Genomic DNA, 24660 nt, shown 5'->3' on the forward strand with positions numbered 1-24660 from the left:
GTTCCCGGCCGCCGCGCGCTGGCTCCCCGGACCCGCGCCGGCTCGCCGGGAGCCGACGGCGAGAAGCCCCGAGGACGCCCCGCGCCACGTGCGCTCCGGCCGGGACGCCCACTTCCGGGAGAGGCGCGCGGACCGCCGGCGCGCTCAGGGGAGCCGCAGCCAATGCCGAGCGAGACCCGCCCCGCCGGCGCCGCGTCTGCGCGGCACAGCACGGTCTCGGCGCTCCGGGCACGGGCGCCTGGGTCTGGGCGTCCCCTCTCCTGCCAGCGCGAGGCAGGAAGCGGCGCCCCTGCGAGGCCGCTAGCGATGCCCCGGCGCGCGGGCCCCTGCGGCGCGGAGACCGCTCCAGGCTGCACTCACCGAGGCCAACGCCGACAGCAGGAGCGCTTGCCGGGACCCGGCTCGGGCGGGGGAGCTGCAGGCCCCCGCAAACAATCCAGTTTTTTAAATGGAAAAAGGACTTGAAAAGACCCTTCTCCAGATAAGACATACAAATGGTCAACAAACACCCGAAGAGATGTTAAACATCGTTAGTCACGATGGAAATGCACATTAATACCACAACGCCATACCCCTCCACAAACACTAGAATGCCTATAATCAAGAGAATTAAAAATAAATTTTGGCAAAAATGTAGAGACATTGATACAGAGTTTCCCATGGGGAAAATGAATCGGTCCAGGAGATGGATGGTGAGAATATTTGTACAACAATGTGAATGTAGTTAATGTCACAGAACTGTATACTCAAAATGGTTTAAATGGTAAATGTTACTTTTAATCACAATGAAAAAAATGAATGAAGCACTGATGATACATGTTAGAACATGGATGAACACTGAAAACATTCTAAGTCAAAGAGCTCATGCAGAAAAGGTCACCCAGATCATACTTAGCTCGTGTGTTTTAAATCCATAAAGGTTTTGAAAATGAGGGAAAGTCTCAATAATGGTTTCAGAAAACGAAAAGTGGATCAGAATGGGAAAAGACATTTCCATAGAGTTGCGGAGATGGTGAATGTTGAAGTGGGCCCGTGGATAGGATTATAAGGTGGAACCATAAAATTTCGTCTTTGGGTCTTTATGTGCTGGTTCCCTGGGAGAGGACCCCAGTATTGCATAAAACACACTGGAGTAGTTTATGTGAGGTGGTGTATTTTGTACTGCTACTTATAGTTTTTTTATACACTTGAAATTATTGGGGAGTACATTACTTTTCAAAAGAACCATGTCAAAACCATGCCCAAAAAAAGCAGAGAAGACATCAAACTTCATAATAGAGGCCAAGCCTTAACCACATGCGGTTCACCTAAAGTGGTGAGGCTCATCATTCTTGTAGGGTCCACGCGTTATTAACAGGCACCATGGGAAGGTTATATTAGGAGCCACTGTGTCTTGGGTGCTGTGGATGACCTGGCTGTAGTAGAAACAGTGGGATTTCTGAATTCTAGTTTCCCACATCAAACCACCAAAACCCTGTTAGAATAAACGAATTCAGTAAAGCTGCAGCGTGAAAATCAGTACACGAAAATCACTTCTCTTTCTTTTCTTTTTTTTAATAAATTTTTTAAAATGTTTATTTATTTATTTATTTATCTTTGGCTGCATTGGGTCTTCGTTGCTGTGCACGGCCTTTCTCTAGCTGCGGCAAGCAGGGGCTACTCTTCGTTGCGCTGCACAGGCTTTTCATTGCGGTGGCTTCTCTTGTTGCGGAGCACAGGCTGTAAGAGAGCAGGCTTCACTAGTTGTGGCACACGACCTCAGCAGTTGTCGCTCGCGGGCTCCAGAGCACAGGCTCAGTAGGTGTGGCGCACGGCCTTAGTTGTTCCGTCGCATGTGGGATCTTCCCGGACCAGGGCTCGAACCCGTGTTCCCTGCATTGGCAGGCGGATTCTTAACCGCTGAGCCACCAGGGAAGCCCTAAAAACCACTTGTCTTTCTAGACACTAGTGATGCGCCATCAGAACGAGAAATGGAGAAAACAACCCCGTTTACAACTGCATCTAACAATACCTGGGAACAAACTGAACCGAGGGTGCGAAAGCACACCGAACACTGTAAAACGCTGATGAGAGAAACTGAACAGACACAAATGAATGGAAAGCTAGCCCGTGCTCACGGATGCAAAGAACACTGTCAAAATGTCCATTCTACCAAAAGCAATGTTCACGTGCAAAGCACGCCTGGTCAGAACTCCAACGGCATTCTTCACAGAAATATAGCAATCGTTCCTATCATTTGTGTGGAAACGCAAAGGCCCCTGAATAGCCAAAGGGAGTCTGAGAAAAGAGAACAGGTTGGAGGCATCTCCCTCCCTGACTTCACACTACATTACGAAGCTACAGTCACCAAAAAGTGTGCAATTGGCACAAAAACAGGCACGCACACCAGAGGAACAGGACAGAGACCCAAAAAATAAACCTACGGTTATGCGGTAAGTTAATTCACAAGAAAAGAGCCAAGAACATACACTGGGGAAACAACAGTCCCCTCAATAAATGGTGCTGGCAAAACTGGACACCACACACCAAAGAACACTGCACTCTGTCTACACCACACAAAAACTGGCTAAAAACCCAGTGTTCCACATGAAGCCCTTCCTCTCCTGGGTCGTCTGAGGACAGACACCCTCAGCAGTCAACCAGACACAAAAACCTTCTCCCCCACTTTTCCTCACCTTTTCCTTTAGCAGCATCACCTCCCAGCAGGTCCAGAGGACACCTGGCTCCTGTCAGCGTGAACCGGACCCCACAGTGTCCCAAAGCCCCAGTGGGTCCTGAGGAGACCCGGCTTCTGCTACATCCGTTCTGCTGTGGAAATTCAAATTGAAATAGAGCCAAATGACCCATGAATTCTCCAAAATAGTTAAGGAGCAATTAACTAGAAACCGTAAGAAATGAAATGATTATAGACACAGACTTTACTTATTCTTTTTTAATATTTATTTATTTAGCTTCGCTGGGTCTCAGCTGTGTCACATTGGACCTTTTTCTTTTTTAAGCTGCAGCATGCGAACTCTTAGTTGAGGCACGTGGGATGTAGTTCCCTGACCAGGGATGGAACCCAGGCCCCCTGCACTGGGAGCACAGAGCCTTAGCCACAGGACCACCAGGGAAGTCCCTAGACACGAACTTTAAAACTTATGCCAAATTCACACAAATTTATTCACAGACATTTCAAATGCAAGGCTAGGAAAATTACAGAGAAACATAGAAGAAAATCTACATGACCTTGGGTTTCGTCTATAGATCACGAGCTTTGAGTTTTAACATACAAGGCCAACCACAAAAGAAAAAAATATGGTGGACTTTATAAAATTAAAGATTTCTACTCTCAAAGACCTTATTCAGAAAGTCAAAATGAGTCAGGAGATAAATAGTCTCCAGCCTACACATTTACAACTGGCCTCCGGTTCACACTTCCTGGGGTGAGAAAAAAATGGGCTCCAGGCTGGACATTCATAACCAGCCCCCTGTTTACATTTCCTGAAGCAAGAGACAAACGGGCTCTAGGACTACATATTTATGACCGGACTCCTATCTACATTTCGAGGTCTGCACCTCGATATGAAAACCAGCAACAGAAATAGGGTAAATAACCAGACATTGGACATTTTTATGGGAGGGACAGAGTGGGACTAAACCCTGTTAAAAGATCAAGAGATCATACATTTCTCATCCTTGGGGCAACGGAAACATTGCACATGTGCAGAAAGGTTCCTTGGGGGTCAAAAAGGAAGGGGCACCACCCCAAAATAGGTGATGCTAAGGTCGTCCCATAGGCCTCTGGTCTGTAATCCATCTTGGAAAAAAGTTGCGCACGCATGTTGGGGAGGGTCCTAGGGCAGGGCAGCTGTGGAAAAAGAAAGCAGATAATTGGCCAGAGGTGAACAGAGACCCGGAAGAACTGCCCTATATAAGTGACTTAACCACCTCTTTACTGCACTCCTCCTCATTAGGCAGGGTGTCCACACCCTTTCTCTCCGGGTGTGCATCTCTGCCTTGCTTCTGTCTTAACTAAACAAACGGTTTCTCTGTGTGCTCTCCCACTTGTTGCTGTGCTATGTCTCTAATAATAAACTTTGTACCTGTTTTTACAGTTTTTACCTCTATGACAAATGCATTTTTCACTGGGGGCAAGAGCTAGCAGGGGTGGTGGCTAGGATTCCTAGTTTTCATCCAGGCTCCCCAGGTTCAATTCCTGGGCAGGGAATGAAGATCTCACTTCATGCCACCACTCACTGCTGCCTCTCCAAGATAAAAAAGACAAGCCACAAACTGGGAGAAAAATACTTGTAAACCACATATCCAGTAAAGGACTTGGACTCAAAATGGACAAAGACCTCTAAAACAACCCCATTTTTTAAATGGGTAAGGATTTGAACACACACCTGGCCAAAAAAGATATACAGATGATAAAAATCATACAAAAATTATACAAAAAATCATATACTATTAGGGATTTCCAAATTAAAATCGTCAGCCATCACAGCACACCTACTAGGATGGCTGAACTCCAAAACTATGGCAACACTGACTGCTGGAGGGTGAGGAGCAACCCCTCCTCATAGCTGGGGTGCATGTACAGCCACGAGGCAAGACAGTTCCACAGCTTTTTTCAACAACTAATCAAGTCTCCCCTCGGGGTCCAACAATTATGCGTCCAGTATATAGGCAACTGCTTTGAAAATCTATGTCCAAAAGCAGACAAGGATGCAATTATGCACAGCAGCACTATTCATAATGGCTAAAAACCTGAAGAAATCAGGATATCCTTCACTAGATGACTGCACAAGCAAAGTGGAGTACATCCATATCAAGGTGAGCAGAATACACCACGCCAATATATGTCTCTCTGGCATAAGGATTATTTCAATCTCATTCAAAAAAAGAAAGATAGAAAAAACTGAGTAGAGACCGACCTTTTATGAAGGACATTTATAAGGAAATCTCCATTTGTAACGGAGTGTCCCTCTTTGCACCAGAAATAGAAGGATGATTAAATCTCAAGTCACTCTTATCAACGGAGAAGTCCCGACTTAAATCTGCATACAATACCTTTGTTTACTGTGCTTTGCATGATAACCTGCCACTATTGTCTTCCCCCCTTCCCCAAGGTCTTTTGTTTTTATCTGAACATGGTATTTGGTATTTAAGGTGATGGCTTTGGCCATTTCAGGGACTGACTCAATTTTTCTGGGTAGCTCCCCTGTATACAGGAGGTATACATGCTGTTAAACATCTGTTTTTCTCCTGTTAATCTGGCTTTTATTACAGGGCGGGGGTGGGGCTCAACCAAGAACCTAGAAGGACAGAGTGAAAATTGTTTTTCCTCCCATACACATGCAATGGAATACTACTGAGCAGCAGAAAGGAATGCACCATCAGCCTATGGAAAGACATGGATAAATCCTCAGTATATATTGTTAAATGAAAGCATCCAGGCTGAGGAGGCTGCACACAGTATGACCCCATTGGTGACATTCTGGAAAAGGCAAAGCTACATAGATGATAAGCAGATCATGGGGTGGGGGGTTTGAAGTGTTCCATGTGATACTTTAGGATGGATACCTGTCACTATGCATTTGTCTAAACCCACAGATGTGTATAGCCCAAGGGTCCAATCAAACTCTATTCAAATTTAGTTATTCACGGTGTAGGAGTATTACAGGATGGAATACTCAATGTGACAGACTCTAACTGTATTAGAAATGCATGGAAAAAACTCACTGTAGGAGATGGGATAAAAGGTGCTGACCTAAGTTAACTGTGGAAATGAACGCAATCTCTAGACTAAATGCAAAATGTACACAAACAGTGGACTTTATTTTATGGAGTTTGAGGGCTTTTATGGTATTTTATGAAATACCTGGATAACAGCATCTGATGCACGCTTCCTGAGTTGTTTTACAGACTTCTACCAGATGGAAGACATTAACTACTGCACTTGATGATCAAGAGCCCCCAGACCTACTGGCACCTAAGAATTGATACTGTTCACCCCCCTGTTACCTCACCATCAACCAACCAGAGAATTGTGCACCAGCTGATCTCATACCCTGCGACCCCCTCCTCCAAATTCACACTAATTCCCCTCTACACCCACAGCCCTGGCCCAAGCCCGATCTACTGCCTGGTTCCTCCATCAGGCCCTGACAAAGTTCCCTGTCCCCACGGTGCGTCTCACATCCCACCCCAACATGGTCTTTCTGAAGCATGAACGAGACTGTGACTCTCTGCCACATGTAATCCCCAAATGTTTCCCCACTTTCGCTAGAGTATCTGCTGGGAGAGACATCTGCCAAGGCCCTGAGAGTCCCCGGCATCCCCACGAGGCTGGTGGCTCTTGGTTCCCTGACAATGAGCACCTCAGCCGGCCAGGCGACACGGCAGGAAACCCCAGAACTGCTCACCTCAGGATGGGGCTGGCACTGCTGCTGCCTGATCAAAGAGAGCAGAGAAGGGTTCCCCAACTGGGACACAAACACTGCACGAGTGGCCTCTCCCTTAGCTATCGCATGATCCCCATGGGACTTGAGGGAAGGAAGGACCCAGGCACGTTAGTTCCTAAGCAGGATGCTGTGGGCTCAGTTGTGCCCCCCGAAAATTCACATGCTGAATCCCTAACCCCCAAGACCGCAGGATGTGGCGGTATTTGGAGATGCAGTTTTTAAAGAGGTGATCAAGTTAAAATGAGGTCACTAGGGTGGATCCTAATCCAATAAGACTGATGTCCTACCACAAGAGATTACGACACAGAAGATCATGTGAAGAGAAGATGGCTGTCTACACACCAAGGAGAGAAGCCTCAAGGAAAAACCAGCCTGCAGACACCTTGATCTCAGGCAGCATCCAGGACTAGGAGGTAGGTCTGTTGTTCAAGCTCCCCGGTCTGTGGTATTTGTTATGGCGGCCCCGAGCAGACTCACACACAGGGTAAAGAAGGTCTCACACTAGATAGCCCACTCTCCATTCCCCTGTATGTGAGTTACAGTAGCCTCAGGAACTGAGGAAGGTGTGCCCGAGGAAAGGCACAAGATATGAGATTTTAGGCATAACACGACTGCACTGATTTTTTTTTTCCTTTTTTAAAGATTTTTTAAATCTTTATTTATTTAATTAATTTATTTTTGGCTGCGTTGGGTCTTCGTTGCACAAGGGATTTCTCTAGTTGCGGCGAGGGGAGCTTCTCTTCACTGTGGTGCGCGGGCTTCTCATTGCAGTGGCTTCTCTTGTTGCGGAGCACGGGCTCTAGGCATGGGGGCTCAGTAGTTGTGGCACAGGGGCATAGCTGCTCTGCAGCATGTGGGATTTTCCCGGACCAGGTCTCGAACCCGTGTGCCCTGCATCAGCAGGCAGATTATCAACCACTACACCACCAGGGAAGCCCCACAACTGCACTGATCTTAAACGAGCCCAATCTACATTCACACGAGATGGTTTTGTCCTGTATATACACCCACATTAGCACCTTCAGTCTCAAGGGCAGACCTTTGGCTTCACCACCTCCACTGAGAGCATTACCTTAATCTGCTCTGAACCACCTCCTATAGGATTTCCAGAACCACAAAGCATCAAAGACTGCATGCTGCTGTGTAATCGTGTTTCACAGGACCCAGAGGCTGTGCGCCAGCTTCCGGGTGACCCTGCCACAGCAGAGCCGCCCAGCTGTCCACCAGAACCCACGTCCCTTTTTCCTGTTCACAGCCAGCCTGCACCTCCCAGCTTTCCCACCCACTGCAGCTCCAAATGGAAGTGCTGGAGGTGGTGAGGGCCTGGGCCAGCCTGTGTCCTAGGATGGAGGGCACGGTGCCACGTGGTCACCCCATCTCCTGCTGGTGGGAGCCCTCCACCTGAAAGCCGGGAAGAGAAACAAGGAGGACAGAGCCCGGGCCCCGACCCCCACCTGCCCTGAACTATCACATGAAGGGAACACAGACATCTTGAGCATCAGACTATTTTGGGGGGACACTTTGTTCCAGTGACAAACCTTTGCTTTAAAAACCAAGGTGCTTTACAGATCCCTCCCCAACTGTAACAGAAAGTGAGGCTTAATTTCATCACAGAATAAAGTTATGGGGAATTTACTGGCCAAAGAAACTTAGGTTTGGGATACTCAATTAGTGAAGAATCTAAACAGAGTTTGGGCTTGGGGTAGTAAATTAAAGAAGTACCAAGGGTTGTTCATATAGGCTTCTGCACCTTTCACATGAGAGACTTATTTCCTGCTTTCAAGGAGATAGAGTGTCCCTCTTGCATCAGCCATTTATTAAGGAACTGTCATTCAAAATAATTGATATGCCATTGTGGAGCACCCCTCCCTGAGACCCAACAATACACAAAGGTGGGAATACATGCATATATTTCCTTGCATTATCAGCTGAGCACTTTCAGCTCCTATATGTAACTTTTTCATAACATTCTCTAGTAAAAGGAACCAGAGCTCTTTGAAATAATGGCTGACACTAGGACTGACACAGTAAATATATGAGCCAGGACAATCTTGAATCTTTTTTTTTAATTTTTTAAATTTATTTATTTTTGGCTGTGTTGGGTCTTCGTTTCTGTGCGAGGGCTTTCTCTAGTTGCAGCGAGCGGGGGCCACTCTTCATCGCGGTGCGCGGGCCTCTCACCATCGCAGCCTTTCCTGTTGTGGAGCGCAGGCTCCAGACGCACAGGCTCAGTAATTGTGGCTCACGGGCCTAGTTGCTCCGCGGCATATGGGATCTTCCTAGACCAGGGCTCGAACCTGTGTCCCCTGCATTGGCAGGCGGATTCTCAACCACTGCGCCACCAGGGAAGCCCCAATCTTGAATCTTATATCAGAAAATAAGGAAGTATCAAGAAAAAAAAGTCCACAGGGTGGAATGATGTCAAAGGAAAACAGGAGCCAATGGAAAGAGCTCTCAATAGCCAAAGTAGGAATGAACTTAGCAACAAAATCTGGACTGCTGGATTATAACAAAAAGTTAAAAAAACAAAGAAAAACAAACAAACAAAAACTGTCCACAGGTGTCCATGCTGGTAAAAATAAGTAACTGCATAGGGTTTTGTTTGTTTGTTTGTTTGTTTGTTTGTTTTGATCAATAAGGTTGAATAGAAATCTCCTATGTGGAAGTCTAAATAATTGATGTGGACACTCAGCCATCCATGGATTGTGGAGGTGGAGATAACTCCTGTCTCCATAAGTGCTGGTTCCCAAAGTAGCTTCCTCCTAAAGAAGACACACAGCACGGAAATGGGAAAAACTTAACTTTATTGTGGGGAAATCTGACAAACTACCTCAGCCAGGTGACCAAAGTTAATAGTAACAGTGATAAGTTGCCTTGAGAGCCTGTTCCCTTGATATAAAGTGATGAGAAAGCACTTTACCTCTGTGATCTGCTTACTTAAAACCCATAACTCAAGCCTAATCCTGAGAAAAACACCAAGTAAATTCCAAAGCGGGACAGTCAACAAAATATCTGACCAGTACTACTCACCAATGTCAAGGTCATAGAAACAAGGACAGTCTCAGAAACTGTGAAAGCCCAGAAGAGTCTAAACAGACATGATGACTAAATGTCACATGATACACTGGATGGCATCCTGGAAGACAAAAAGTTAGAATGAAGGAAACCCAAATGAAATATGGATGTCAGTTAATAAGTGACAATTCGGTTGAAAACTAGAATGAGAAACCTATTGTGTCACACTAGAAATCTAGAGAAAATGGGTAACTTCCTAGTAAAAACACACATTAACAAAACGGAACATAACAAAGGAAAATACAAACAGAACAGTTAAGCCACCAAAAGACCTCTTCCCCATTTTGCTTGTCCTTCCATTGTTCCGGGATTTCGCTCTCCTGGGACAGGGAAGGAACAGAGACACAGCAGTCTGGCAGTTCCCCTAAGTTCGGACCCTACTCAGTGTCTTCATCTCGCCCAGCCATGCCCCATCCAGTAGGGCACCCAAGGGAGTCTCAGGGATTATTCGTTCTGATGTATCAGCTATGACTTTTTTGATTCCAATGGACTGGACACACTTACTAAAGTAAAATAAAACATTATTTTTAAACGATAGAAATAAATTAATAACTGCAAGAGACAGGTTTAAGAGTGGATTTGGACCTGGCAGTTCTGGTGGCTCACTCTCTTGCAGTGTGATCTGGTCTCCCTCCAATCCTTTGTCCTGCTAAATGCCTTTGGGTGGCCCCATTCACAGGAAAAGTCTCTCTCACTGCATCCAGGGCTTCCAGAAACTGCAGGCGACACCCACTCAATGTCCATTTTAACAGAAAAGAAGAGGTTCAGTTAAGGTCAGTGACTGTGGTCACCCATCCAGGGCTCTTGTTGTCCTCCCTTGATGGCAGGAAGCTCTTCCACTAGCTAAAATAGCAACTTCGCTGTTGGTGGTAAACTCAAGACTCTTGCTTTGGGCATCGGGGCCTCATATCAGAGGCTGGCCCTGATTGCCAGTATACCTCAAAAGGCACACAGACTTCATTTGTGTCCCTGGGAGGTGGGAGCCCAGGAGTCACACCTGCCCTCTGACTATATTAATTACCCATCTCCACAGAACACATTTGCTCATTTCCCAGTCTCTGCTCTCTCCTTTACAGAGAACAGAAACCAAACGGTAGGTGGTAAGGGAACTGTTACTCAGCGGAGCAGTGTCTCGAGGATGATCCTGTACCGTGGAATCCACAGTCGGCTGGCTTTCCGGAGGCCGCAGGGACTGGGCCCGGATGCACGTGGCTCCTGGAGACCACGTGGCCTCAGAGTGCGAACACCAGCTGGGAAGCCACTTGCTCCCATACCTTTGATTTTCAATGAGTATGAATGTCAAAGGTTTGCAACAACCCGAAGGCCAGAGGATTGCAGGGCCACGGTCTGCTGTATGCTGCTTGTGGCCAGGGCCACACTCAATGTCTGCAGGGTTATTTCCTCTCAGAAGGCTGAGAGGCTATGAGGGAGGAAGCCCTTTTCTCAATCACATGGATGTAGGGAACTGAAACTTCCCAAGGGGCCGTCTACGCTGCCCAGGTAGCTGTTCAATTGCCCAGCAGCAAGGTCAGCTCAGTGATTGGCCACAGGGGCTTGACAGGGCCCAGGCAGGCCTGAGCTGGAGGACCACAGATGCCTGCCTGGATGGTCACGGGTCAAGGGATATTCTGAGATTTTATTATCTACTACTGCCCACTCAAATGGGACGAAAGATGCAGCCAGTCCTGAAGGGCACCGCCAGCCCTCAAGAAGGCAGCATATGGGGGCTGGCAGCGCTACAGCCTTGCATGCATGCCAACATGTCCCACTGAGCGCACTGCGTGTCAGGGCTGGGCTGGAACCTGGGTCCGGCCCCACCCTCCCCATGTTGGCGGCGGGGGACCTTCCTGACTTCTGAGGCCCTCCACAACCACAGACTGAGGTTAAGTTGGAGATGAAACAGCCAGCAACCAGAGCAGACATTTCATTCATCTTCTTTAGAGTCCAGGATGCGGAGAGGAAGCAGAGGCGGAGCAGAAAACCAACAGTCCAGCTCGACCCCGCGTCACTTGTACCAGGTGAGTCCCGTCCATCGTGGAGGCTCAGATAGAAGAGAGAGGGGAAGGGGAAGCAGGCCCATTAGATCGTGAACACTAGGTGTGTAAAGTATGAGTACTTTCTGGTTTTCTTTTTATTTACAGGAATTTCTATTTTTCAATCATTAAGATACGCTATTAGTAAAATAAAAAGATTAAAATTGTGTATACCTTTTCACACGCCCCTCACTAAATGTGAATTCTGTAGAAGGTACACATCTTCTGAAATCTCTTCTTACAAGAGTCACGGATTTACTTACTAAAAGCTGGCTGGAATCAACACAGGTGACTTTGCAGTTTTAGCATTGCCTGGGTCCGTGGCTTGCTGGGCTGCAGTTCCTACTTTCCACCTCTGTAAGATGCAGGTGGAGAAGCAAGGCTGAGACCTGTCTCTCTATGAGCTATTCAGCTAGGACTCTGAGGTACCTACCTTGTGCAGCACGTGGTAGCAGAAGCACGGGTCACAGCAGGAACAGAGTACTTGGTCTCGGCCCTTAGATGACCCAGAGTGGACATTACATACTCAGCCAACAACCAGAAAAGAGAGTCCCTTTATTAAAAAAAAAAAAAAAAAATTACATTCAGCCAGCACCTGGGGTTCACCCAGGCCTGCTCTGACCTTCTGTTCCCCCTCTAACACAGGCCAACGAGATAGCTCTGGGCAAAACTGTGTTCCCACTCACCTCCCACCCACCTCAGTCAGGTCTTGCTGAACCCAGAGCACCAGGAATGCTGACCATCCTTCCAGTTTGGGGCCCCAAGGCTGTAAGCTCATCGCAGTGGGCCAGCTCTCTGGGGTCCTTCCGGCACACTCCCGAGGGTAGTGACGGGGACGCAGCTGGAATCTGAGTTGCACAGTCTGCTCATTTCACCTTCACTCGTTACGAAAAAGGTCTTTACCCATGAAACACTCACCCCACTTTTGGTCCTTTAAAAAAACAAATTTTCTTAGGAACTTTTACACCAAAGTGTCTTCCGAAAAGCAAACGTTCAGCAATAAGATTTATTTCAGTACAATTTCATTTTATGTACATACAAGTGTACTTAAAGAGGGCCATGTATAAAATGAGATGCCTAGTTTGCCATTTCTTTGAAGTCTGAGGCACCTGAGGGTGAGCATACCTGAGGTTTGTGATTGTTGCTTTCATGGAGTACTGTCTTCCCGCCTTTATCTCCAGACCCAAGGATGGGGAACAAAGGTGAAACAGGTCTGCACACTGCAAAATGTCTTCAGAAATCTGCAAACCCTGCTTCTTACAGGAGTTAAAGGTTAAGGACCAGGACAATGAAAGGGTGTGTGGAGGAAGGAATAGCAAGTAACCAAAACAAGGTGTCTGCGACCAACCCACCTTCTCTGTCACGAGTGTGCACCTGGAGTTGGTCTCTGTGTTTGGGGAGCCCTTGTGCTTCACAGAAGCAGTGCTGAGCCAGGGTGGAGGAGCTGGCCACAGACACCACCTGCCAAGTACCTGTGGGACCCACTCTCAGTCCTGAGCTAAGGTTAAACCATAATTACATTTATTTCCTTATTTACTGTGACAGGCAACGTGCTCAGTACTTGGAGTGACTATATTCCCCCCCATTTTATTGTTTTAAACCACGTTATGAAGGTATCATTGACATACAGAAAGCTGTACATGATTAATACATGCAACTTTGTGAGTATGGAGACAGATTACACCCATGAAACCATCACCACAATCTACACCGTAAACATATGTGTCACTCCAAAGGTGTCCTCCCGACCTATTCATTCCTTTATTTATTATTATTCCTATTATCATCATTCTTTGTGTGTATGGTAAGAACACTTAAGATAGGAGCCATCCTCAGTAAATTTTAAGCACACAATACAGTATTGTTAACTACAAGCACCATATTATACAGCAGAGCTCCAGAACTTGTTTTCATCTGGCATAACTGAAACTTTGTGCCCTTGGACTAGCACCTCCCAATTTCTCAGGGACTCAGAAGGGGTGACCTGTTGCCTCGGGCCTTGACAGCTGGGAGGAGGCAGAGCCTTGGCGTCTTCCTGCTCTGTCCAGACCTACGCACGGTCTGCAAATGCTCTGCCCCTGGCCGCCGCCCCTTGCTCACACGCCCTGGTGTAAAACCCCAAGTTTGGAGCCCAGGCCACCCATGCATGAGTGGCAGAAACCCTTCCCCAGGGACCTCCCTCTGCCTCCTTTTTCTAGTCTTCTCCTTCCCTCCCTCCCATGCCTCTCCTTGCTTCCCCGTGAAGAAGGAGCTGGTGGAGAAAAGCGAAGCCCGGTGGCTGCAATCACACACACACACACACACACACACACACACACACACCTCTCCCTGCGGTGAGGGCTGCTCTGAGTGGTCAGTGCATTCACACATTAAGCCTCATGACGACCTCGGGAGGGCAGTCCTCACTGTTCCCCCATTTCACAGATGAGGGCCCGAGGCAGAGGACAGCAGTAGCGCATCCACCCTCACACAGGATGAGGCCCAGACGCCCCTAACCTGTGGCTCACCTGGCTCCAGCCACAGCCGCCTCGGGTTCTCGCAGACTCTGCTGGGTCTTTTCCACAAATCCCTTCGAGACCTACAGGCTCTTAACTAATCTACGAGGGCAAGTTACTCAAGTTCGTCTGAAAAACACCCCCCAGCAGGTTTCTATCCAGCTATGAGCACGGGAAAAACTGAAGACAGATGAGAGAGCCCAGGTTACAGAAGAGGTTGAAGCAGCTGCTTCGTTGTCACAGTAGGAGAAGGGAGAGCTTGGCAAGGAAAAGAAGGTGCGTGGCTGGGAAGGAGGGGCGTGTGGACCCTCTCAAAGCCCCGTCCTCCACTCAAGCACAGACTTGGACCAAGCCCAAAGCAATGTGAGGACTCTGCAGTCAACAGGTTGAAGAAGGCGTACACCCTGGACCAAGGCCAAGTGCCAGCCAATGTCTTCAGAAGGGAAGAAAAATATAAAGTAGGTGGCTCTGCTTGGAGTCTTTGAGATTGAGCTGCGAGGGGCAGACCCCAGCATCATGCCACTCCAGCACATGTTCATGCCCAGAGGTACCTTCTCCACGGGGAACTGTGGACATTTGTAGAACATATCTGCCCTTCTTCTCCACAGAAGAAGAACCTGAGAGTCAGAGAACTGAGATATCCCGTGGAGGAGCACACACCGTTTACAGGTTGTAAATAGCTTCAGGAGGTCACCACTGCTGACCAAGCCGCAGCTGCATGCGCATTTAGGCACACAGGCGGGTCAAGAGTCAGGCAGGGTCCTTTTGCAAAGCTGCCTCGCTAAGCTTCCACTCTAATAAGGTTTTGGTTACAGAAATGCATACTCATGGCAGAAGTTTTTAAAATGCAGAAGATAACTGAGAAGTAAAAATTCCCTGTGCTTCCCTCCCAAGAGATACCGCCACTAACCTACTGAGCCATCCATCTCCTTTCAGCCTCAGGCTGAGCCCCTCTGACCTGGACGTCAGTCTGGCGTGGACACCACACCCCGCACTACCCCTAGGTGCCCAGTGCGGAGTGGCCAGCGTGCTGGGGCTTGGGGATGGGGTGGTCTGCGCCTGGGAGAGCCTTCTGAAGAGGGCAGCTCCGAAAGGCCCAGGCCGCGGGGCACGGGGTGAGGCTTCGTCGTCGTCACGCCTCTGCTGCTGACCAGCGGGTCCCGGAGCCTCGCGACTCAGGGGCGCTCCGCACAGCAGCCGCCACCTCGCTGCTAATCGGCCTGATTCGTCTCTTTCTACCCCAGATACCACCCTGTGCATTACCAGTGACGCCAAGACCACGCCTGCTAGCGCCAAATCCAGCAATCCCTCCTCCTGGCTTTGCAGACCCTGCTCTACAACAGCGGGGAGCGTGGGGGTAAAGCGCACTCTGAGTGCACAGAATTCGGGGAGCTAACGAGGCCCTCAGGCCCCGACTCCTAAAGCCAGGGCACCGGGTCACTCACCAGCAGCGGACAGCAAAAGGCCCTTAAATTGGAGCAAGCTACAGGAGAGGACCATCGCCCCCTTGTGGGCAGGAAAGGGGTTGCGCTGTCTCCTGAGCTCCTCCTGGAGGCCAGCATTGCCACGTGCATAGGTTTCTCACCCTCAGCACTGCTGACATTCTGGGCTGAATTGTTCCCTGTGGTGGGCTTTGTCCTGGGCATTGCAGTGTGTTTAGCAGCGTCCCTGGCCACCTGCCGCTAGCCCACCCTCCAGACATTGCCAGGTGTCTCTGGGAAGGGAGGGTAAACTGTTCTGTTCAGGGACCCCTGCACTCACCCTGCCGCTCCGGCCAGCCCAGGGGCCACCGCGCCTGCAGGACTCACCTCCTAACCAGGCATACTGCGGAGGGTGGGCGGGGAGGGTACAGGCTGGAGTCTCTTCTCCCCCAGTGTTGGCATCCAAAAATCCTAACTGCTGATTCTGCAACTCCCATGAAGTTGACATTTCTCCCCTCTCTTATCAGGGGCTTGAAAACAATTTATCTGTCTGTGGTTTCATTATTAAATCCCTTTTCTTTCTGATGAAAATGCCTTTGGTCCCTATATACATAGAAGTTTAAGATTTTAAGTGTAGTGCTACTTCTATTTTAGATACTGATGACTATGAGGGCAAACCTAGGCCTTTTGGGAAACACATTTTTCTGGGTCTATAACATGTTTCCTTTTTGATACTGGGGGGCTCGGGTAGCAGTTTGGGATGGATTATTTGAAGCCAAAGATTTGAGGATTGCATCCTTACACCTGCCTATTTTCCCTCTCAGTCTCCATCTGAAACTAGCCTGGATACATGGAAAGTGTGGACCTCGGCAGCCAGGATCTCAGTGAAGGGACGCCGCTGGCTGAGCTCTGTCCATTCATGTGAAGGGCAAACTGCTCACTCCTGAACCTCTCCACCTTGGACCAGGTGTCGCATTGCAGGGAAGGTACAACCTACAGACACTTTTATTGGCAGACCTCTTTAAAGATTTCAAAGTGGGGCCACATGGTGTACGTTTGTTGCCAGGATTTCGCCATGCATACGGGAGGGAAGCGCTGTGGTGCCCACCTTACAAATAAAGAAAGCTGAGGCTCACTTAAGTGGCTTGCCCAAGTTGACCTAGATTCTGGTCTTTCATGGGATGCCTGCAGGACACACAACAGGAATATAAGGCCTCTACACACTCCCAACACCTCTGACGAGATGGCTTCTGCCGTCAGGCCCCCATTTCCAGGTGGACAAGCGGCACACTTACACGTGCTTTCTAACAAGTGAAAACAGACACGAGCTACACACTGGGCACTTCCCTGAATCAGCGTTTCTACACGGGGTGTTCTGTGTGTAGTGAACAGCCTCAACTAAGGAATGCCTGAGTTAGGCCTCTGGGCCTGTGCTTGCTCCAAAAGCCTGCACTGTAACACGAAGAAATGTGCTTTACTCACAGTTGGAACGCCAGCCAACTTTCTCTTGGAGGCAGGGTAACTTCAGGTAGGAAGTCCTAGAAGGAATGCTTAGCAGAGTGCTTTTTCAGTAGAGCTCACAATAGGGCAATGAGGCACAATTCCATGGCATGTTAGACGGGGTAGAAACGTTTTCCTAAAGCTGTTGGAGTGCTGAGGAAATCTAGTTCTCTCAAGTAAGAGTGTAGCATGTTGCCCTTTGCTCGGCCTACACAGAGGGCATGTGAAGGGCCAACTGACCTGGCTGTTGCTCAGCAAACATAGAGGGTTCTGGGGGTACTCAGTGATCTGTAGGGAAAAGGGTGCCAACCAGGGGGCTTAGGAGTCCTGAAAAGGGTACTCCCTCTAAAATAAAGCAGAAGAGTGACTAATACCTCATGGAACCAGCTGCATGCTGCCCTTTCTGCGCGGTTACTCAGGGACTTACCTCGAGGTCAGTACTCACGTTGAGTTTCCCTTTAGCTCCAGAGCGTGGCACGATGAGCTCCACCCCGGCCATCGAAGCACCCGGCTAGCTAGACAAAACTCATTATCTTCCCAGAGCCATGTATACAGAGGCTAGTGGCCTGTCAACAGCAGTCAATTTCAAGTAGCTTCAAGGCAGCATGAATGGAGCTTTCAGGATGGGCAAGCAAGGCTAGTTCCATCAGGCCCCCATTTCCACTTGCACACGCAGCATACATCCCTGTGCTTTCTAACAAGTCCAAAGAGACACAGGTTACCCAGTGGTTACTTCGTTGAATCAACTCCTCGAAGCAGGGTGTTCTGCATCTAGCGAACTGCCTCAACCAAGGAAAGCCCCAGCTAGGCCTCCGGGCCCGGGGCTCTTCAAAAGCCTGCAGTGTTATCCGAGGAACTGGGCTTTAGTTGCAGTCGGAACGCAAGCCCACATTCTCCTGCAGGCAGGGTGACTTCAGACAGGGGGTCCCAGATGGAATACGAAGCCGAGTGTTTTCTCAGTGCAGCGCAGACTAGGGCAATGAGTCAGACTTGCACGGCATGTTGGCCCTGCTAGAACGGTGTTCGTGGACCTGTGGGAATGCTGGGGAAGTCAAGCTGTCCCAAGAAAGAGTGCAGTCTGTTGCCCTACACTCGGCATACACAGAGTGGCTCCGAAGGGCTACGGGCCTGGATGTGGCTTAGCAGGCCCATGGGGGCCTGAGGGTACTCAGTGTCCTTGCAGGGAATAGGGTGCCCACGCCAGGCTCCTAGATGTCCTGCAGAGCGTACTGACGTTAAAATAACGCAGAACAGCGGCTACGGCCTCATGGAAACTGCTGCAGGCCTCCGCTTCTGCATGGCAATTCAGGGCCTTACCTCGAGGCAAGTGCTCTCGCTGAGGGTCCCGTTAGTGCCACAGCATGGGAGGATGCTGACTTTCTCCTCCAGCAGAGTGACTTCAGGTACGAGGTCCTCGAAGAATCCTAAGCAGAGTGTTTTCTCATGGCAGCTCAGACGGGGGCCGTGACGAACACTTCCATGGCAGGTCGCACTGCCTAGAAATGTGGTCCTGAGGCTGCTCCAGGGCTCTGGAAATGTAGCTCTCCTTAAGGAACGTGCAGGGGGTTGCCCATCACTCGGCATGCACAGAGGACCTCTGAGGGACCTACCTTTGGGCCTCGATGTTGCTCAGCAGGCCCACAGGGGTCTGGAGGCACTCAGGGATCCTGGAGGGAAAATGATGCACACCCGAGGGGCCTAAGAGTCCTGGAAAGGGTACTTCCTTTAAAATAGAGCAGAACAGAGGCTTCCCTGGTGGTGCACTGGTTGACAATCTGCCTGCCAATGCAGGGGACACGGGTTCGAGCCCTGGTCTGGGAGGAATCCACATGCCACGGGGCAACTGGGCCCGTGAGCCACAACTACTGAGCCTGCGCCTCTGGAGCCTGTGCTCCGCAACAAGAGAGGCTGAGATACTGAGAGGCCTACGCACCGCGATGAAGAGTGGCCCCCACTTACCGTAACTGGAGAGAGCCCTAGCACAGAAACGAAGACCCAACATAGCAATCAATCAATCCATCAATCAATCTTAAAACAACAATAAAAAATATAAAAAATAAAATAAAATACAGCAGTACAGCGACTAATACCTCATGGAATCAGCTGCATGCCGCCCTTTCTGCGCGGTTACTCAGGGACTTACCTCGAGGTCAGTACTCACGTTGAGTTTCCCTTTAGCTCCAGAGCGAGACACGATGAGCTCCACCCCGGCCATCGAAGCATCCGGCTAGCTAGACAAAACTCATTGTCTTCCCAGAGCCATGCATACAGTGGCCAGTGGCCTGTCAACAGCAGTCAATTTCAAGTAGCTTCAAGGCAGCATGAATGGAGCTTTCAGAATGGGAAAGCAAGGCTAGTTCCATCAGGCCCCCATTTCCGCTTGCACACGCAGCATACATCCCTGTGCTTTCTAACAAGTCCAAAGAGACACAGGTTACCCAGTGGTTACTTCGTTGAATCAACTCCTCGAAGCAGGGTGTTCTGCATCTAGCGAACTGCCTCAACCAAGGAAAGCCCCAGCTAGGCCTCCGGGCCCGTGGCTCTTCAAAAGCCTGCAGTGTTATCTGAGGAACTGGGCTTTAGTTGCAGTCGGAACGCAAGCCCACATTCTCCTGGAGGCAGGGTGACTTCAGACAGGGGGTCCCAGATGGAATACGAAGCCGAGTGTTTTCTCAGTGCAGCGCAGACTAGGGCAATGAGTCAGACTTGCACGGCATGTTGGCCCTGCTAGAACGGTGTTCGTGGACCTGTGGGAATGCTGGGGAAGTCAAGCTGTCCCAAGAAAGAGTGCAGTCTGTTGCCCTACACTCGGCATACACAGAGTGGCTCCGAAGGGCTACGGGCCTGGATGTGGCTTAGCAGGCCCATGGGGGCCTGAGGGTACTCAGTGTCCTTGCAGGGAATAGGGTGCCCACGCCAGGCTCCTAGATGTCCTGCAGAGCGTACTGACGTTAAAATAACGCAGGGCAGTGGCTACGGCCTCATGGAAACTGCTGCACGCCTCCGCTTCTGCATGGCAATTCAGGGCCTTACCTCGAGGCAAGTGCTCTCGCTGAGGGTCCCGTTAGCGCCACAGCATGGGAGGATGCTGACTTTCTCCTCCAGCAGAGTGACTTCAGGTACGAGGTCCTCGAAGTATCCTAAGCAGAGTGTTTTCTCATGGCAGCTCAGACGGGGGCCGTGACGAACACTTCCATGGCAGGTCGCACTGCCTAGAAATGTGGTCCTGAGGCTGCTCCAGGGCTCTGGAAATGTAGCTCTCCTTATGTAACGTGCAAGGTGTTGCCCATCACTCGGCATGCACAGAGGGCCTCTGAGGGACCTACCTTTGGGCCTCGATGTTGCTCAGCAGGCCCACAGGGGTCTGGAGGCACTCAGGGATCCTGGAGGGAAAATGATGCACACCCGAGGGGCCTAAGAGTCCTGGAAAGGGTACTTCCTTTAAAATAGAGCAGAACAGAGGCTTCCCTGGTGGTGCACTGGTTGACAATCTGCCTGCCAATGCAGGGGACACGGGTTCGAGCTCTGGTCTGGGAGGAATCCACATGCCACGGGGCAACTGGGCCCGTGAGCCACAACTACTGAGCCTGCGCCTCTGGAGCCTGTGCTCCGCAACAAGAGAGGCTGAGATACTGAGAGGCCTACGCACCGCGATGAAGAGTGGCCCCCACTTACCGTAACTGGAGAGAGCCCTAGCACAGAAACGAAGACCCAATATAGCAATCAATCAATCAATCCATCAATCAATCTTAAAACAACAATAAAAAATATAAAAACTAAAATAAAATACAGCAGAACAGCGACTAATACCTCATGGAAACAGCTGCATGCCGCCCTTTCTGCGCGGTTACTCAGGGACTTACCTCGAGGTCAGTACTCACGTTGAGTTTCCCTTTAGCTCCAGAGCGTGGCACGATGAGCTCCACCCCGGCCATCGAAGCATCCGGCTAGCTAGACAAAACTCATTGTCTTCCCAGAGCCATGTATACAGTGGCCAGTGGCCTGTCAACAGCAGTCAATTTCAAGTAGCTTCAAGGCAGCATGAATGGAGCTTTCAGAATGGGAAAGCAAGGCTAGTTCCATCAGGCCCCCATTTCCGCTTGCACACGCAGCATACATCCCTGTGCTTTCTAACAAGTCCAAAGAGACACAGGTTACCCAGTGGTTACTTCGTTGAATCAACTCCTCGAAGCAGGGTGTTCTGCATCTAGCGAACTGCCTCAACCAAGGAAAGCCCCAGCTAGGCCTCCGGGCCCGTGGCTCTTCAAAAGCCTGCAGTGTTATCCGAGGAACTGGGCTTTAGTTGCAGTCGGAACGCAAGCCCACATTCTCCTGGAGGCAGGGTGACTTCAGACAGGGGGTCCCAGATGGAATACGAAGCCGAGTGTTTTCTCAGTGCAGCGCAGACTAGGGCAATGAGTCAGACTTGCACGGCACGTTGGCCCTGCTAGAACGGTGTTCGTGGACCTGTGGGAATGCTGGAGAAGTCAAGCTGTCCCAAGAAAGAGTGCAGTCTGTTGCCCTACACTCGGCATACACAGAGTGGCTCCGAAGGGCTACGGGCCTGGATGTGGCTTAGCAGGCCCATGGGGGCCTGAGGGTACTCAGTGTCCTTGCAGGGAATAGGGTGCCCACGCCAGGCTCCTAGAGGTCCTGCAGACCGTACTGACGTTAAAATAATGCAGAGCAGTGGCTACGGCCTCATGGAAACTGCTGCACGCCTCCGCTTCTGCATGGCAATTCAGGGCCTTACCGCGAGGCAAGTGCTCTCGCTGAGGGTCCCGTTAGCGCCACAGCATGGGAGGATGCTGACTTTCTCCTCCAGCAGAGTGACTTCAGGTACGAGGTCCTCGAAGAATTCTAAGCAGAGTGTTTTCTCACGGCAGCTCAGACGGGGGCCGTGACGAACACTTCCATGGCAGGTCGCACTGCCTAGAAATGTGGTCCTGAGGCTGCTCCAGGGCTCTGGAAATGTAGCTCTCCTTAAGGAACGTGCAGGGTGTTGCCCATCACTCGGCATGCACAGAGGGCCTCTGAGGGACCTACCTTTGGGCCTCCATGTTGCTCACAGGCCCACAGGGGTCTGGAGGCACTCAGGGATCCTGGAGGGAAAATGATGCACACCCGAGGGGCCTAAGAGTCCTGGAAAGGGTACTTCCTTTAAAATAGAGCAGAACAGAGGCTTCCCTGGTGGTGCACTGGTTGACAATCTGCCTGCCAATGCAGGGGACACGGGTTCGAGCTCTGGTCTGGGAGGAATCCACATGCCACGGGGCAACTGGGTCCGTGAGCCACAACTACTGAGCCTGCGCCTCTGGAGCCTGTGCTCCGCAACAAGAGAGGCTGAGATACTGAGAGGCCTACGCACCGCGATGAAGAGTGGCCCCCACTTACCGTAACTGGAGAGAGCCCTAGCACAGAAACGAAGTCCCAATATAGCAATCAATCAATCCATCAATCAATCTTAAAACAACAATAAAAAATATAAAAACTAAAATAAAGCAGAACAGCGACTAATACCTCATGGAAACAGCTGCATGCCGCCCTTTCTGCGCGGTTACTCAGGGACTTACCTCGAGGTCAGTACTCACGTTGAGTTTCCCTTTAGCTCCAGAGCGTGGCAGGATGAGCTCCACCCCGGCCATCGAAGCATCCGGCTAGCTAGACAAAACTCACTGTCTTCCCAGAGCCATGCATACAGTGGGTAGTGGCCTGTCAACAGCAGTCAATTTCAAGTAGCTTCAAGGCAGCATGAATGGAGCTTTCAGAATGGGAAAGCAAGGCTAGTTCCATCAGGCCCCCATTTCCGCTTGCACACGCAGCATACATCCCTGTGCTTTCTAACAAGTCCAAAGAGACACAGGTTACCCAGTGGTTACTTCGTTGAATCAACTCCTCGAAGCAGGGTGTTCTGCATCTAGCGAACTGCCTCAACCAAGGAAAGCCCCAGCTAGGCCTCCGGGCCCGTGGCTCTTCAAAAGCCTGCAGTGTTATCCGAGGAACTGGGCTTTAGTTGCAGTCGGAACGCAAGCCCACATTCTCCTGGAGGCAGGGTGACTTCAGACAGGGGGTCCCAGATGGAATACGAAGCCGAGTGTTTTCTCAGTGCAGCGCAGACTAGGGCAATGAGTCAGACTTGCACGGCATGTTGGCCCTGCTAGAATGGTGTTCGTGGACCTGTGGGAATGCTGGAGAAGTCAAGCTGTCCCAAGAAAGAGTGCAGTCTGTTGCCCTACACTCGGCATACACAGAGTGGCTCCGAAGGGCTACGGGCCTGGATGTGGCTTAGCAGGCCCATGGGGGCCTGAGGGTACTCAGTGTCCTTGCAGGGAATAGGGTGCCCACGCCAGGCTCCTAGATGTCCTGCAGAGCGTACTGACGTTAAAATAATGCAGGGCAGTGGCTACGGCCTCATGGAAACTGCTGCACGCCTCCGCTTCTGCATGGCAATTCAGGGCCTTACCGCGAGGCAAGTGCTCTCGCTGAGGGTCCCGTTAGCGCCACAGCATGGGAGGATGCTGACTTTCTCCTCCAGCAGAGTGACTTCAGGTACGAGGTCCTCGAAGAATTCTAAGCAGAGTGTTTTCTCACGGCAGCTCAGACGGGGGCCGTGACGAACACTTCCATGGCAGGTCGCACTGCCTAGCAATGTGGTCCTGAGGCTGCTCCAGGGCTCTGGAAATGTAGCTCTCCTTAAGGAACGTGCAGGGTGTTGCCCATCACTCGGCATGCACAGAGGGCCTCTGAGGGACCTACCTTTGGGCCTCCATGTTGCTCACAGGCCCACAGGGGTCTGGAGGCACTCAGGGATCCTGGAGGGAAAATGATGCACACCCGAGGGGCCTAAGAGTCCTGGAAAGGGTACTTCCTTTAAAATAGAGCAGAACAGAGGCTTCCCTGGTGGTGCACTGGTTGACAATCTGCCTGCCAATGCAGGGGACACGGGTTCGAGCTCTGGTCTGGGAGGAATCCACATGCCACGGGGCAACTGGGCCCGTGAGCCACAACTACTGAGCCTGCGCCTCTGGAGCCTGTGCTCCGCAACAAGAGAGGCTGAGATACTGAGAGGCCTACGCACTGCGATGAAGAGTGGCCCCCACTTACCGTAACTGGAGAGAGCCCTAGCACAGAAACGAAGACCCAATATAGCAATCAATCAATCAATCCATCAATCAATCTTAAAACAACAATAAAAAATATAAAAACTAAAATAAAATACAGCAGAACAGCGACTAATACCTCATGGAAACAGCTGCATGCCGCCCTTTCTGCGCGGTTACTCAGGGACTTACCTCGAGGTCAGTACTCACGTTGAGTTTCCCTTTAGCTCCAGAGCGTGGCACGATGAGCTCCACCCCGGCCATCGAAGCATCCGGCTAGCTAGACAAAACTCATTGTCTTCCCAGAGCCATGTATACAGTGGCCAGTGGCCTGTCAACAGCAGTCAATTTCAAGTAGCTTCAAGGCAGCATGAATGGAGCTTTCAGAATGGGAAAGCAAGGCTAGTTCCATCAGGCCCCCATTTCCGCTTGCACACGCAGCATACATCCCTGTGCTTTCTAACAAGTCCAAAGAGACACAGGTTACCCAGTGGTTACTTCGTTGAATCAACTCCTCGAAGCAGGGTGTTCTGCATCTAGCGAACTGCCTCAACCAAGGAAAGCCCCAGCTAGGCCTCCGGGCCCGT

General features: G+C 50.3%; 1 long non-coding RNA gene across 4 annotated transcripts; it reads right to left on the reverse strand.

Annotated features, from left to right (window-relative positions):
• Nucleotides 1-3500: 3500 nt before the first annotated feature.
• On the reverse strand, nt 3501-16955 carry LOC130707093 (uncharacterized). 4 transcript variants are annotated; one of them, XR_009007081.1, is made up of 3 exons: nt 12255-16955; nt 9480-12110; nt 3501-3850 (listed from the first exon to the last, which is right to left on the reverse strand). It is a non-coding gene; the product is annotated as an uncharacterized LOC130707093 (long non-coding RNA). The 4 variants fall into 4 exon arrangements; XR_009007083.1 differs by lacking the exon at nt 3501-3850 and having other exon boundaries at nt 8553-11912; nt 11991-12110; XR_009007082.1 differs by lacking the exon at nt 3501-3850 and adding an exon at nt 8553-8813.
• Nucleotides 16956-24660: the final 7705 nt, after the last annotated feature.

Source organism: Balaenoptera acutorostrata, chromosome 2 (genome assembly GCF_949987535.1).
Source record: "Balaenoptera acutorostrata chromosome 2, mBalAcu1.1, whole genome shotgun sequence".
Lineage (NCBI taxonomy): Eukaryota > Metazoa > Chordata > Mammalia > Artiodactyla > Balaenopteridae > Balaenoptera > Balaenoptera acutorostrata.